This window comes from Lygodium microphyllum, chromosome 30 (genome assembly GCF_053477565.2).
Source record: "Lygodium microphyllum isolate KBCC chromosome 30, Lygodium_microphyllum_v1.1.10, whole genome shotgun sequence".
Classification (NCBI taxonomy): Eukaryota; Viridiplantae; Streptophyta; class Polypodiopsida; order Schizaeales; family Lygodiaceae; genus Lygodium; species Lygodium microphyllum.
The window spans coordinates 108,812,923-108,829,401 of NC_141164.1; positions in this window are offsets into that span (position 1 = coordinate 108,812,923).

A 16,479-nucleotide genomic window follows, 5' to 3' on the forward strand; every position below is an offset into this window, starting at 1 on the left:
AATAGGTCAAAGAATTTTACTCAAGGTCATAGCAAATCCTCTTCAAGAGGCTGTGGTATGGCACATGCTAGTGATAAAACACAATATTAGTGAGTTTGGAAATCTCCCAATTCCCATTTTACTCAAGGTCAAGAGGCTGTGGTATGGCACATGCTAGTGATATTAACCAACAAAAAAGGTTAAATCAGCAATTCAATGAAATATAGATTTCAAGAGGCCTAGAAATTTTAGAGACAGAGGGAGATCTAGAGGAAGAGATGGATGCAAAATAAAGATTCTAAAATTGTGCTATTGTTTGTCATGATTGTGGCAAAAGTGCCATATTGCAACTCATTCTTATACTAAGAAGGATAATATTCATAGTGGTAAATTATTGCAAGGAAACAGTGCATCTTCTTCATGACAAAATGAAGACAAAGATGAGTATTTATTTTTCATGAAGCATATAATGAACAATGTTACAGAAAAGGGGACACATGATGAGGCATGGTATATCAATTGAAGTGCATCTAATCATATAACCAGTCATGCTAAATGATCTGGAGAGATGCAAGATTTACCAAATCTAGGTTATGTGTAGATGGGTGATGATTCGTGCCACCCAATTTGACACATTGGAAAGGTTCTCTTGTCTTTGTAGGATAGATAAAAAAGAGTCTATCACATGTATTACATGTGATCAATCACAAAGAATTTAGTGTTTGTTGGACAAATGATAGAGTAATGGTTGTACGTTGGATTTCATGCAAAGGGTTGTTTTGTAGAAGACTCTAAGGACAAGTAAAGGTTGTCACAAAAAGAAAGTAGAATCAGCTACATATTCACTTTAGATGTAAAAATTCTTACTATGAATAGTTCTATGTAGCTAAAGAAAAAAGAGTGGTTGTAGATATTAAAATATGACATAGACATATTGGATATGCAAATGTGCAAAGGTTGAAATTAATACAATCCAAAGGATTGGTTATAGGGTTGCCTACTTTTAAAGTTACAAAATTTCATAGTGTGTGAAGCATGTTAGTTTGGTAAGAAAGTAAGACAACCCTTTTCACATGATAAATATGTGAGCAAAAATATACTTGATATTATGTATACAGATGTTTGGGGGCCTACACAAAACATATCTCTTGGTGGTAGCAAATACTTTGTTACATTTATTGATGACTACTCAAGAAAGCTATGGATGTATTTTATGAAGGAAAAGAGTTATATATTTGAGTACTTCAAAACTTTCAAGGCTACTATTGAAACATAAATTGTCTTGAAAGTTAAGTACTTGAGGTCAAATGGAGGGGGTTAGTACCTCTCTAATGAGTTTAGTGACTTTTTGAGGTCTCATGGGATAAATAGATAATTTACTTATAGGTATATCCCAGAGCAAAATGGGGCTACAAAAATGAAAATGGCTGAAAAGAATATGCCAAAATGCTTTTGGCTTGAAGTTGTTCTTACTACTATCTATATTATGAACAAAACTCCCACAACTATAGTTCATGGGATGACCACTAAAGAATGATTTAGAGGCAAGCCTGATATGTCACACTTAAAATTTTTTGGTTGTATTATATATGTTTATGTGCTAGATGGATGTAAAAGAAGCTTGATCCAAAGGTTGAAAAATATATTTTTCTTAGATACTCTATAGAGCAGATAGAGTATCATTGTTATAACCCTATCATAAGTGAGTTTAGAGTGAGCATGGATGGTATTTTTTATAAGATGAGCAGTTGGTATGCATCTAGTGATGATGCATTAGATGATGATGATGATAGTTATGTGTAGAAAGAAAGGCAAGAATCATAGAGCCCTAATGGACTAAAAACATAATCTAGATTACATCTACAATTAGCCCTTGGTCTAGGAGACTAAGAAGTAGCCCCATATCTTGAAGTACATCTACAAGTGCTATACATAAAGAAAAAGGAAAGAAGGAAGTGTTGGATAGTAATGATGCGTCTACTAGTAATTTGGGATTTGATGGAGATTCCAATGGTTTAGAGAGTTTGGATGATGAACTTGGTATTCCTTCAGTCTCAAGATACCAAGTGTATAGAGAGAACATGGTAATGTAAAGGCTCTACTAATTGATCCAATGGTACATGGGTCTAGCAAGGTTAGATACCAAATTACAAGACTCGATTTTGAAGGTTATGCAGCTCACCATTATGCTTATATGGTAAAGGTGATTGAACAATTGAGGATTGTGATAATGCTTTCATAGTCTAGGAAAACCACATAAAAGCTAGTAGTATTGAGATAGATACTTGAAAGAACTCTCCCATCGACTTAAACACCATCTCTTTCTTACTAAAGGGAAATACTAAGATCACACCAAATTATGGCTCACTCATGAGTTACATCCCTTATTTTCATGACAAGTGATATGAGATGCACATTCTCGCTACCATTGACTTGCTCTCTTCTCAAGTGATGAGGATGTCTATAAGTGAGTCCCTACCACATTGAGTTATATAGACAAAAGAAGAAAAAAAAAAGTATTCCATTGACCAACACCTACTAAAAATTCAATATGTATGATGGCAAAAAATACCAAAACAGCTCCTAGCATGACCTATCATGTGCTTGAAAACAAGCTAGATTTGATTAAGATCCTAGAATTTTTTATAAAGAGACTCCATGAAAACACTAATGCCAACCTAAAACCACTTGAAGAGCTCTTAGAAGCTCAACAATGGAAGTGGACCAAAGGACATGATATAAAATTTCTTCAAAGCTAGGCCCTCCTTAAAGAGAATGCCAAATTGGATGAAGAAGTAATGATGGTGTCAAAGGGCAATCATCTAAAGCCACAAATCCATACAGAAACAAGGATCAAAGAAAGATGGAAGAAGGAAGAGATTTGATCATAAGCAATGAATCCTAGTAATAATGTTTTCTCCTGTGAAATACTTCAATGATGTATTTAGGCCTTTAGATCCAAGGTATTGCTTCAATCAAAGCTCCATTCAATCAAAATTTATAATCCCTTTTGTAGCTTTAAAGCCATACTTTAGACACACTTGGAAAACCCAAATAAATTTCTACCACGAGGTAGAATCATGAACATTTCTAGCACAATATAGATCCATCCACATAATAGCCACTCGTTACACATCTAAAAGATCCAAAAGCTTGGTAATGTGGAAAACCAATAAGCTCTCAAAAAGTTATGAATACATAAAACATGAGGTGCTAGCATCACCACAAAATAAGCATAAGAATCAAGTGGAGAAGATAGAGGTCCATACTTTATCCAAGTGTTTTTGAGCCAATTAGTCTCATGAATGGTGTAGAGAGACAAATGTGGCTATGAAGATGTTGGCTTGTTGCCAATATTAATGACCGGTAGCCACCCTTATGATAAATGATATGGATTTAATGAAAAAGATGGTATGTCTAGTCATTCATAGACAAATAATTTATTTTTAATCCAAGCATGATTACACGGATTTCAATCTTTTGGGTGTCACTTGGTAACTCCTCATGTTAGCTTTGTTCTTTTGAAGAAAAGCAATCTCATTGTGATGGGCATCTAGACCTACAACAACGACATTTCTAGCTTTAACTAGAGAGAGGCATACATCTAACGGAAATTTCCTCCAATAAATTTAGTTGGAGATGAGCTACTAAACTAGCACTTGGTTATAACTTGTTATCACATGTACTACTACAATCACCACCTTACATGTTTGAAGAGCACAAATCTTGTTGGGTTAGAAAAAATGGTAGTGTTAATGGAGTTAGGAAGCCTCCTTAGTTAGGTATAATATTTCCCCATAAAATTCTTAAAATCCTCTTGATCATTATCCTCATACTCTTGTGATGCAACCTCCTCAGCGGCCTTGCACTTTTGGAAAGCAACACACCTATGTCTACAAGTTTCTCCCCACTATGATGTCCTTGCCAATAATGAGGATGAATTATATGGCTTCAATGATCAAGCCCCCATGATACCTGGCCTCTTCCCACTGTGAACTCTTGAAGCTCAAGCATCTATGCATCAAAGCTCAAAAATCCCAAAATCACATTCTACATGCCCAAAAAACATGCTTTTCTTTTGTCTTCTCCCCTTTTCCAAATCAGTACCCCTCTACCAAAAAAAATAATTTGGAATAATAGTATTGCTTTGACCACCAAGTTTTCACTCTCATGTACCCCAATATATATTAATGTTGTCATATTTCCAATTTAGAAAGAGCTGTAACAATCAGAGAGACTTGAACCCAATACATTCTCCTAAGTCCACTGTTTGTGATATAGTTTCCCATGTATTCGTGTCAATATCACTCCAAAAGGTATATTCACCTACCCATGATAGCACCAGAGCCATTACACCATATTTCAAGGTCTTATCTCAAGTACATCCATTGCCTCAAAGGAGATTAGGAAGATCCCAATTTCCTTATTCAAACCACACTTGATATCACTTGAGGAAACAAAACAACTAGCCACCTTCATATAATTTATAGCTTCAATGACATCTCCAAGGCTTAAAGAGGTATATTTACACCATCTCCTCTATCCATCTAAAAACATCCCACCAACTTTGTCAAGAGCTTATAGAACTTGAGCCTTTCATGTTCACTATTGAGATCCCTTGCTAGAGCATTATGAGATACCCACCTTGAATCTTTATTCTCGTAATTGATAGTAAAACAAACATGAATTGGTTGTATAACCTATCATAATAAACAACCCAAAACATATGTATAATGATGCTAACACATTCCCGAAGGCACTCCTTTTTTTCAAAAGGATTCGCAGTATGTCAAGCCCTGGTAAGGTTCTTCGCGTTGCATCGAATTAAACCACATGCTCCACTGCTTGTGCGGGCCCCCATCAATTCCTTTGAGTTTCATTCTTGCGAACGTACTCCCCAGGCGGGATACTTAACGTGTTAGCTACAGCACTGCACGGGTCAATACGTACAACGCCTAGTATCCATCCAATTGAACAATACTCATATACCCATCCTCCAAGGTTTTTCACGAGGGAATGCACAACGTCACAACATCCACCCCCTTTATACTTGCACATCACCTTGATGGCCACATCTACCCATCATCCTCTTCTCTGAGTTCTACAATTTCAGCTCAAGCTCCTCATCCTTAGCATCTAAAGTATTTCCATAATCTTCCAAATCATCCATTACCTTCTATTCAGCTCTTGGGTCCATATGATTAGCCTCTTGTAAACTTTCCATTACATATGTGTCATCATCTCCTCTTCAAGATTTTAATCCTCTTCTCTATAATAGGTATCCTCAAGTCTATCCCATCAAGCTCTGTTAGTGCATAAGTAGCATTATTATAAGTGTTCTTCTCATGACATAAGGCCCACACTACCTTTTCACCATATTTCAAATCATGATATGCTAATTGTCTAGAAAGCTATCATAGACCTTTTTTCTATAAATTAATTTTGCAGGCATAAATCTAGTGGTGACACTATGTGTAGTGTTGTGCACTCATGATTGTATAGGGAAACATCCTTGACCACTCTCTGATCTTCCCACCACAAGGTTTGGCTAAGGCCTTCACTATAGGTGGATGATGTCTTTTACTCTTTCCATTACCTTCTAGGTTATAAGTTGAAGTCAAAGCTAGTTTAATGCCATTTCTAGAGAAAAAATCTCTAGCCTTATTGATATCCAACTATCTTTGATTTGTAGTAATCATCTCAAGTCATCCATACATGCAAAAGATCTCCTCAACCAAAAACTTACATAAAACACTAGTAGCCTTCATCCACCATGCTCTACCTTCAACTTGATTGGTAAGATCTTCATATGCAAGGGAACTATACCTCATCAGCCAACCCAATCAACATAGTAACCAAATCATTCACCCACCTCACTACAAGAGATAGACCTTATACCGACGTTTAAAGCGACGAAAATACAAACAACAAAATTTGCCCCCGTCATCACAAAAAGCGTCGTTATTGACGACGCCATAGAAACGTCGCTATTGGCGTCGCTATATGCGTCGCATATAGCGACGCAACCGGTAAATTTGCGATGCACATAGCGACGCCAATAGTGACGCGAGTAGTAAATTTGCGACGCAAATAGCGACGGTAACAGGGAAATTTTTTTTTTGTGGCAGGGCAGCAAGCTGCCGTGCCACATATAGCACTGTGTGCTGTATGAGAGCCATACAAAATAGTTTCTGCACTACTGCATACAAAGCGCCTGCAAACAAAAAGAATGTATACTGAAATCATAAAACTGATACATGAAATAAATACATGATTGCATAAAATGCGATTGGTACAATCATGAAAGGATATCACTAATACATAGAAAATGTCTACATAGATCAGGCGACTAAAAACTAAAGGTGTGTGAGCTCCAAGGATCCAAGGGCGAGCTACAAATCCTCGTCCCTCGAAAGCTCGTCCCGCCACAAAGGAGCATCGAACGGATTCTGCAGAAAAAGAAACAACACATCAATCCACCATACAATAATGCATTCAAATATCTCATGGTAACTATGGACAAGAAAGATGAGTGACTTACAGGGCCGCCGCGTCTATACAATCGATCGATCAATGCATTGAGACCGTGCCTCTCTGCATATCGAGTCTCAAGGCCTTGCGGATCGCAATTTGTAATGGAGTGCTGCAAAGAAAAAAAAATGCTAACTGTTAGAAACATGATTATCAGTACAAAGAATATTTCAAAAAAACAAACAAGCAAAACAAAAGAGAAACTTACAAAGTCCTCCAAATATGTCATGTGGCCGCCACTCCCAAGATGATGGACCACTCCGGCCTCGAGTCGTGCCCTCGCCGCCTCCCGCCAGTCGGTGCCAGTCGTCTGCATCTAACCACTCCTGCTTTGCAGCTCCACTCTTGATTGCCTTGCGTGCGTCGGATCGTCTATGTGATATGTATGCACGCATGAAATCCATCATCCAGCCCGTAGAGAATCTATCTACTACGGCTGGCACCGGAAACTCCTCGTGCAAGGATGCTACTATGTAGTCCTTGCTCCCCTTCGGTATGTTCTTCCAATGATCCAGGACGTTGTGCCGAAAAACTTGTTGGCATAACTCTCTCATGTGAGCCATCACCCTCCTCCCCTCATCATTCATGATGATGGCTCCTGATCTACTATCATCCAGGTATCCATAACCCCTAGGAGTCTGCCTAAGATGGGTCCTCTCCCATCTCCGTCCACTCTCCTGGGCATATCCAGGAGACCCCTCTACATCCGGTGTACCGACGGGGGTAACCTCTCTTGGAGTGGCGCTCAAAGGGGTGCCACCTGCTGACGGCTGCGCAAAAGCCTGCAGTAGACGTCCCCACAGGTGTGACAAATCCTGGAGGTGACGCAGCTCCAGCTGAACGACGAGACGGAGATACCACATCCGTGTCTCCACAGCAGCATCCCCTGATCCCGATGCAGTCCCTCCCTCTAGCCCAAGTCGTGAGCGTCGAGATCGTCTGCTTGAAGCTGAAGCATCTGATCGCACTGAAGCAGATCTAGCAGAGCGCCTTTACGAAGAACGAGACAGCTCTTGGTCTGCCATCTCTCTGAATCTCGCGAGCTGGTCTGGAGACATGCGTGCCATCATGTCCTGAAACTCCTCATCTCTCATCCCTCGACTCATCCTGAAAATGTCACCTGCATAGATAAAAAATGGTGTTAGAATAATCAATTTAAACTATACAAAGCACAGTAATATAAATCATTTTTGAAAAATCCCTCTTAAAATGCATATCTTATGCATCTTTATGGAAGATCTAAAGAACAAATTGAGTAATACAATTCTCTAAGAATGAAGTATCCTATGGTCCCATGTTAATCTCTTGACACAACTCTGCATACACTGGAAGGTCGATAGACATGTCACCACAAAAGAATGAGTCCGCCTCATTCTCAAAAAATTCTTGGACTCCTGTATTTCCATCATTGTTAGCCAATGCGGGCTCCAAGCTTGCGGTGGCCTCCACCCCTTGTAATATCGACCCCTCTATTTGCATATTATCTTCATCTATGCCCAGAACATCGCTTTGATCATATACTCTCGCACTTCGAGGAGTTGAAGGTATAACATACCACCATCGAGGTTGTCGGGGGTTTGGATAGAAGATTGCCTATTCACAAACACGTACAAAGCGAGTTCAAACCATTGTGACATAAACCATGTCGTATTACAATTAGAAAGCAAATGACTCTATGCACCTGTTCACCGTGGGCCGGCAACACAAAGGTGTCGCGCAAATCCGTCCATTTTTTTTCGGAATCTATTTTGAGAAATCCAGATGGACCTCGTCGAACTGTTGCTCCAGCTTCTCCAAGTACCACTTTGAACCACTGCACATCGAATAGTATCATGGAGAAGCTACGATAATCCACCATAATAATACTTTGAAAGTTCCGAAAATACTTCATCTCATCCACAACCGTGTTCAGATTCATTGCTCGTTGCCGTCTCTCTTGCTCAAACCTTGCCATGACACCGCAGTCCATTGTGGAGCGCATTTTGTCAATATGCTCCACGCGAAAATGCCGTCCGCGCGACCACGCTGCACTATATATTTTGTACTGTACATTGAAACACTCAAATTAGATGTCGCATATAAAATTTAGATACAACATATTCTAAATCCCTCATCACCTTTGGACTACATCCCCTCGAGAACTCCCACTCCTCCATTGAGACCTTTGTCCCTTCGCTGGATGCTGCGGTCAAGGCTCCATGCAACCATCGTGTTGACATAAACCGCGGCATCTCCTCCATGCCTTCGGGATATCGAATCAGTCGATGATGCGTATTGCGTCGGAATTCAGCTCGCGCTTCCTCTCGATCTTGCCTTGCAATCTGGTACTTGGCGAGCCACGTCTCCATGGAGGCATGGTGCAACATACAAAAGCGATTCACCTTCTCTTCCATTGAGGCATCCATTCTTTTTTCTACCCCATTTCCAACCACCACATCTCTAGTCAGTCTATCATCGTCCTTCAGCGTCCATAGCATTTCATTGTCTGGTTCCACCATTGGTAGCCATTGTGAGATATGCACTAACGTCTCTGACACCAACCAACCTTCCGCCATGCTACCTTCTGGACGAGCTCGTTGTCGCACAAAGCCTTTCAAGGTTTTCATGAAGCGCTCCAAGAAGAACATCCATCACGTATGGATAGGTCCAACAATCTCCACTTCGTCCACAAGATGCACAAGAAGGTGAACTTGTATCGTGAGCATGCTAGTGGGTAGGTATTTCTCAAAGAGACAAACCGTCTCCACTGCTCTTGCCTCGCGGATTCAATAGAGGACGTCTTAATCTCTTTCTGTGAGATCCATTACACCAAATTCGACAACTTGTAAATGGCCCCGCGAATTTCTGGAGTAAGGCATCTTGCGATCGCGATCGGTAGGACAAACTGCCACAAATGAGAAAGCATTATGAATAATGGCCACTTTTCAAATTGCAAAATTCCCACGCTAATTACAATCCATTCTGTTCACAAACCTGACATATCTTATGCCAATCATGGGATTTTAGCCCCGGCAATTGGTCATCTTTAGAAAATGCAGACCTGAGAGAACGCATCATACCTATCGGAGTGCGGATAGACTTGATTACTTGCTTCACAATGCGCTCTTCTTTGGTGGACAAAACCCAAGGAGCGCAAGGAAGCTACACTCCCCCTTCAGCACTCGACTGTGGCCAAAGCGCCTCCATCTTACCTACCTCCTTCAAATCCATTCGTGACCCTATAGTGTCTCTCTTTCCTGTGATGTGGTCCCATAGCAAGCTACCCACATTCTTGAAAATATGCATGGGATCCAACAAGTGGTTGACCTGTAAGTGGGTTCAATATGGCAACTCGTAGAAAACTGAGAACCGTCGCATTCCATTTGGATGTGATTCCGGGTTTACCATTTTCAGCTCGTACCAGCTTGCAACGTTCATACGTGTTGGAGGTCGTCCAAGAAAACCTTCCCTGAGTTCATGATCCTCTGGCAAGAAAGCGGCATGTCCTTGATATACCATCTTCTTCATGGTTTGTGACCTTCGGGAGTCTAACTGTGGCCCACACAATGGACATGCATGATAACATGAGGTAACCAGACCTGTAAGGCGAGCCACGACCTAGTGAATACTTGATTGAATGAAATAAAATATATATATTACCAGTGAGAACGGAGGTTTGCTCACCTGAGCACTCTCCCAATCCCGAAAAGTCATGCATCGTCCACATGAGAATGGCTCGAATGTTGGCTGACCGCTGACCATCGCGCCTGCTCATGTCTTGCACAGTGACCCCCTCCTCCCACAAAATCTTAAGCTCATCGACTAATGGACGAAGATACACATCCATATTTTTTACTTTGTAGCGGCCTGGGATGAGCAAGCTAAGGATGACATGTCCTTTCTTCGTAGAAAGCCATGGAGGGATGTTGTAATTGACAAGCACTATAGGCCACATACTGTAAGAAGTCGAGCGCAGACCGAATGGGTTCACACCATCCATGGTGAGACCGAGCCGAAGATTCCTTGGCTCTCGCGCAAAGCCTGGGAAGGTAGAGTCAATGTGGCTCCATGCGCGCGAATCCGCTGATATTCATTGAACTCCATCCATGGACCTATTCTGCACATGCCACGTTGTCAAGCTTGCCATGCCAGACGTGCGAAACATGTGGTTTATGCGGGGGATGAGCGGAAAGTGTTTGAGAACTTTTTGAGGGATGGTTTGCCCTTGCAAGTCCTGTCGATACCTGTGAGCACCACACTTTGGACATATCTCCATAGTCTCGTATTCATCTCGAAACAGTATGTAGTCGTTGATACATGCATGGATGTTATTGTAGTCCATGCCAAGCTTTCATAAAACATGTCGTGCATCATCACGAGACTCAGGCATGGTATTTGCAGGTGGTAATATATGATATTTCAATAACCTGAAAAAAATCATAAAACACCTTGAAAAAGCACAAATGTTTGCAATAATACTGAAAAAAAAAAAACAATGAAGCCTATGTGCAAGGTACCTGAATAACTCGGTCACACTCGTATCACTCCAACTGTATTTTGCTTGCACACTTAAGAGTGCAAGCAATGTCTTCAACCGAGATACTCGGCACCCATCATATAATGGTATGGATGCTTCCTCTCTAAGCAGGTCAGATGTCTCAACATCCATGGGAATCAATGCATCGATCATTGCCTCCATCTCAGGCTCCAAGATTGTTGGTAGGTCGGGAAGGTTGTTAGCCCCCTATGGCAAAGTATATATCTTGATAAGGCCCAATGGAGTTTTCATATTGATCAAATCTCTACTCTCAAATTTAAATTGAAAATTTTCATACCCACAATAAAGATCACTAAGAGAATAGATAGTGTGCCTTGCAAAGGCCTCAGCAAACTCATCTATAACTTGACTTGCACCAACATTCTTGATAGTAGTAATTGTATTCACTAGCTGCAAATCTTGAATAAATCTAAGAGATTCATTCTTCTTAGGCAATGTGAACCATGGATTTGAATAGGGTGTTGAAGATGGCTCAAGTATCTCCATCTGAATCCTCTCATTGAACAACCCAATCAATTTTGATAGATGCACTTTAGGCATGGAAATGGATCAAAGATTCCAAGGAATGTGAGAAATAGTAAATATCACCATTAATGCCATAATCTCAAGATCTACACATCCAATCTCATGCAAGTAAAATGCAAATGCTCTACCATGCCTCTCCAATATATCCATAAAGCACTTACTTTTTACGAGAAGTTAATAACTCTCCATTTCCAATCTTTAATTTTGACAACGACTCTATTGAAAGCTTATGACCAACATGAGGATCTCTCACTCTTGGTTTCTTTGCAACCCCCTTCATCTACTCATCACTATCTAAAGGCAATGGTCTTGCAAACAAGTTTTACTTGTTTATCCACATTTTTGCACTTACTTTGCACCATGGTCTCATTCTTTTCCTCTCATAAACCCAACTCTTACTGCAAATGCACAACACCTAACTCTGGTGATTGAAATAATTTTGAATTTCTTTCCATATGTTAAACTACATAAATCAATGACTCCTTTTGTTGAATATGATCAGCACACCTAACCCTTCTTGTTTCATAAAGCTAGTACATGTCTAAGAAATGCACACGTATGACTAGAGCTACTCTACACATTTAGTTTTTAACGTATCATTGTCATAGTGTTTGCATAAGACAATCAATCATACAATCTATCAATGCATTGATCATCCAACAACAAGCTTGCTTTGTTCAATTCCTTGCCTTTTTTGCATGCGTATTGCCTGGCACCTCTAGGCGACTTTGTAACCTTATGAAAACAAATAAAAATCTCAACCACAAGACTAATAAAACTTGAAGAAAATGCATCCCTACTAGGAGCCCAGAAGAGATTTTCCCTCCCTGTACCATCGTCATCTATAGGAATGTGGTACTTGGTGAAAATTTGGCTCTCGTATAGGATGAGGAAAATCCTACAAGATTAACACAAATTGTCATAAACCACACAATCTCCCTTCTAGCTTTACTGCAAACATGTGTATAAGTAAAACCATCATCAATTACTTTCTCTAACGTGTCCACCTGTTCTCTTCAGGACACGTCTTAGCAGTCCATCAGAAAGGAGATCTAGAAAGCTCCGCTCGGCACTCCCATGGAATGTTACGGGGTTGCGATCTAGGACTTTCTGCGTCTGCAACGTAGCGGAAGTATTCTGGCCATTCCCACTTAGGACCAACCTGAATCAGGGTTCCCCTAATGGTCAATTCCTAAACGGAAACTAGCGTCGAACCCCGAGCGAACTACTTTACACAGAAACGCCAGGGCCGAAGCGGATTCATGCTGCAGTTGGTTCAAGGAGAATGGGAAACGAGAGGGATGCAAGGCTCCACCTCTCTGCCATAAGGCATAGTCCCATTCCATTCCCTCAAAATAGCGTAAAATGGGATTATTATAACTTAGACTCTAGGTCAGCGCCCTTGCTATTCATTTCCTTTGAAATGATCTTCTTGCTGTCCATTATGATTGAGAAAAGTTCTCGGCCAACCGGGACCACCCATCTGTAGGACGGACCCATGGCCACATCCACTGCACTTTCCTCAAGTTGTTTTAGTTGTCTAATTACCTACCACATTTAGTTGAACATGCATCAAGCAGCTTCCTTAATTAGTCCGTTAGGCACCGGTTCCTTCACGTAATCATAGCACTTGACATAGAAAAGCAGTGTCAAACAAGTTCTTTTTCAACAGTTTATCATATTTATCTTTCGAATACATTTATAAAGTCCAGCCCGTAGGCTTATCCATAATCCGCACAAAGGCTATCCAGCAATCCACAGGGATTACTAATCCAAGATTTCACCCATAGATTAGTATGCGGGCCTCGAGATCCAATCCCGAGTCACGTTGGCCTCTTGTGCAGGGTCCGAACGGCGAGGGATTTATGGCTAGAGCGCCCCCTAGCACCCAAGCGTCCTCCTGCTCCAAGTAGCGCTCAACGGAGAGACCTCATGCGGCGGGTTTGGTCCACCTTCTCGGTGCAGCTAAATAACCCCCTTGGTTAGGGTCAGGCAGACAGTCAAGGGTAACTGAGCTGCCACTCCCTTCAGGCCTTCAACCTGAAGCATTAGATATCTTTTCATCCTTTAGTTCCTTGTGCAAACAAAGCAAACAGTGCTCTTTAAACTGATACAAGCACAATCATTTCCAGTGGTCGTTATTTTGGCCAACTGCTAAGGAGTGAATCCTTTTCTCTGAAAGCATCCAGCATTCGATTCTGGGGTCAATTGTGACTTGGCAAGATCCCCAAGGTTTTTTTGTTTGGTAACCGGTGTGTCCTTGGGTTAGGGCCGTACCCTATTAACCCAACTTAACCAATAACTTAAGTTCTATTAACAGAAAGTATGTTGCTCCAAATTATTGATTGGTCCTTTGCTTCCAAGCAAATATCTAATCCCCTTATCTTGGTCACTTTTCCCAAGAAAGATGCTATATCTGGATGACTACTTATCCTCTTGCAAGATAAACTTGCGCAAGAATCTGCCAATCTCATTCCGAGGAATTGACCATTCTCTTGTGATCAAACCACAAGATTATGCGACTCTGCAACTTGATGCACAAGTGCCGCATTTATACCATGGGACTATTTTACCCATCGAACGGTGTCTTCTAATCACGGAATCATGATTAGATAAGAAACAGGTTCAGGGTGTCTTCATATCCAATCCGTTTCTAATTGCACTAGGCCGACATCGTCCGTCCTAGGGTTCCAACTCAAACTGAGTTTCATCTTTTTAGCGAGTGATCCTGAGGGTAGAAACCCTAGATCGTTTCTCGCAAGTATGTCCTATTGTCCCTACATTCCGTGAATGTGGGCATGTCTTTAGGGTATGAGAGTTTCAAATTGGCAATAAGTGCAACTAGGTCACGTCCTCAACGTGCTAAATCCTAGTTAACACTTGGGATATGTTGCATCGATCTAACCATTCCTAGGCTATTCCTTTGCGGTTTAGGTGTTTAGGATAAACCAATTTACTTGTCTATTCATGAAGATATTGTCTTGATCAAAGAGGGGAAAAACTAGTTGCATTATGATACCATTCTCGTAAGCACACGATTTATTTCCTACATATGATTAGATTTACAACCCCTAACTTTTCTGGTTAAGATCAAAGCGTATGTTAAGCTACGACATAATTTCTATTGATCCTTCTAGAACATGCATTCAAGATTCATGCCACTAAACTTTTAGGGTTTTATGTTTAAAACGAACCATGCAGCCTTTCCCTAACTTCATGAAATATCTGTGCACTGAATGAGCATTACACAACCTTTCCTAACTACTACGTAGTTTGAATGAGATTTATGCCAATTGTCTAGAGTTTAACCTACTTCATGCAGCCCTAGAATCATTTCCATGCCTTGCAAATTCCTACGGTTGTTAGCAATCTTCTTTAATGAATCATTGTGAAGAAAGAGATGTCTAATAATGCGACATGCAATTTAATCTTTCCATGCATAATCGAAGTGTACTACAATAATTTCAACTTTGTAATGATGGTCATTAGTTGATCTAGATTCGTTACTTTGCAATGCATAAAAACAATTTGCTAAGAATGCATAGACGTCTTATGTTCTTCTTTTGTTTGTTTCTTTGAGAAATACAAATGAACGATTATTCAATTGTGACTTATTTCCTTTAAGATAGCCAATGTTTTTTAATCGCAAAAGTGCATCTTACTTCCGTGAATTAACCATGCATAATTGCAATATTACGACGTAAATCGAAAATAGGAAGAAAACCTGGACTTGTGGGTTCGGTGAAATGTCCACATGAATGTTAGGAGATGATCCTCTTGCGGTTGCGCCTTGTGCCTTTTTAGGGGCCATCGAGAATTCGACCTTCTTGCCTTGGCCACAGACTTATGATCTTGGCCCGTCTCCCTCATACACGACATTCCCTTTTTGGTACGGCTTCCTTGACCGTAGCACCGTCTTTCGGAATTGGGCTTTAGTAGGCCTTAGGGTTCGAAGCTTGGGCCTTCTTTGTTTTAAAAAAAATCTCAGGGGTTTAAGGAAATTGTGGGAGAAATCGAGTAGGAAGTGTTTTGTAGCTCCCTCTCCTTCAAAGCCCTGAAAAGGTGTATTAGGGAACTAGTGGGAAGACCTTATAGGCTTCCACTACGAAGATTAAGAGGGGAAAGAAATTTGGGATTTTGGAGGGTTCAAAAGGGAAGGGCCTTTTAACTAGTTAGAAAATAGGCTTGTGGGAGTTGCAATAGGAAGGATGGTTTTAAATCCGGCGGTTAGAGTGAACTTAAGGAGAACCAACGGAAAAGAGGGTTTCAAACCTACTAATATGGCTTGTGTGGGAATGCAATGGGAGGCTGTAAAAGGAAACCGGGGGGGGGGTTAAAAGGCTTTGTGGAAATGCTATGAAATGGGGCTTACAAAACCTAGCTAGTGTGAGTCCACAGGAAGGGGGTTTAAAAACCTGGGCTAATGTGAGCTTTATGGGGGATGCAAGGGGGAAAAGGGGGCTTAAATCCCGGGGGGGTTATAAAGATTGCTTGGGAAGGGGCTTATGAAAGTCCACAGGAAGGGGGGCTTTTAAAGGGCCCCTTAGAAGCTTCTAAGAAGCTTCCAGGAAGCTTTTGGGGGGGGACCTGAGTAGATCGATGTGGTCGTGGAGGGGAAATGTGGCGGCGTCACTCAGTCTCCAGCGGCGGCTTCACAAGGCTAGGTGTCTTCACGCAGCTCCTCCACCTACGCCAGCTATGAAGCCTCCCTTAGCTCCCTCTTCTCACGAATGGTAGCCTGTACCTCCTCATGACTCAGAATCCTCTCTCCTCACGACTATCTTAGAGAGGGGTTTATATAGTTGAAGGGAGGGGGACCTCCCCTCCCCCCCCCCACGTGGCCTGATGTATGGCCCAATCCCCCCCACGTCGTCCAACTATGGTACTGATGCACCCACTCCTTACTC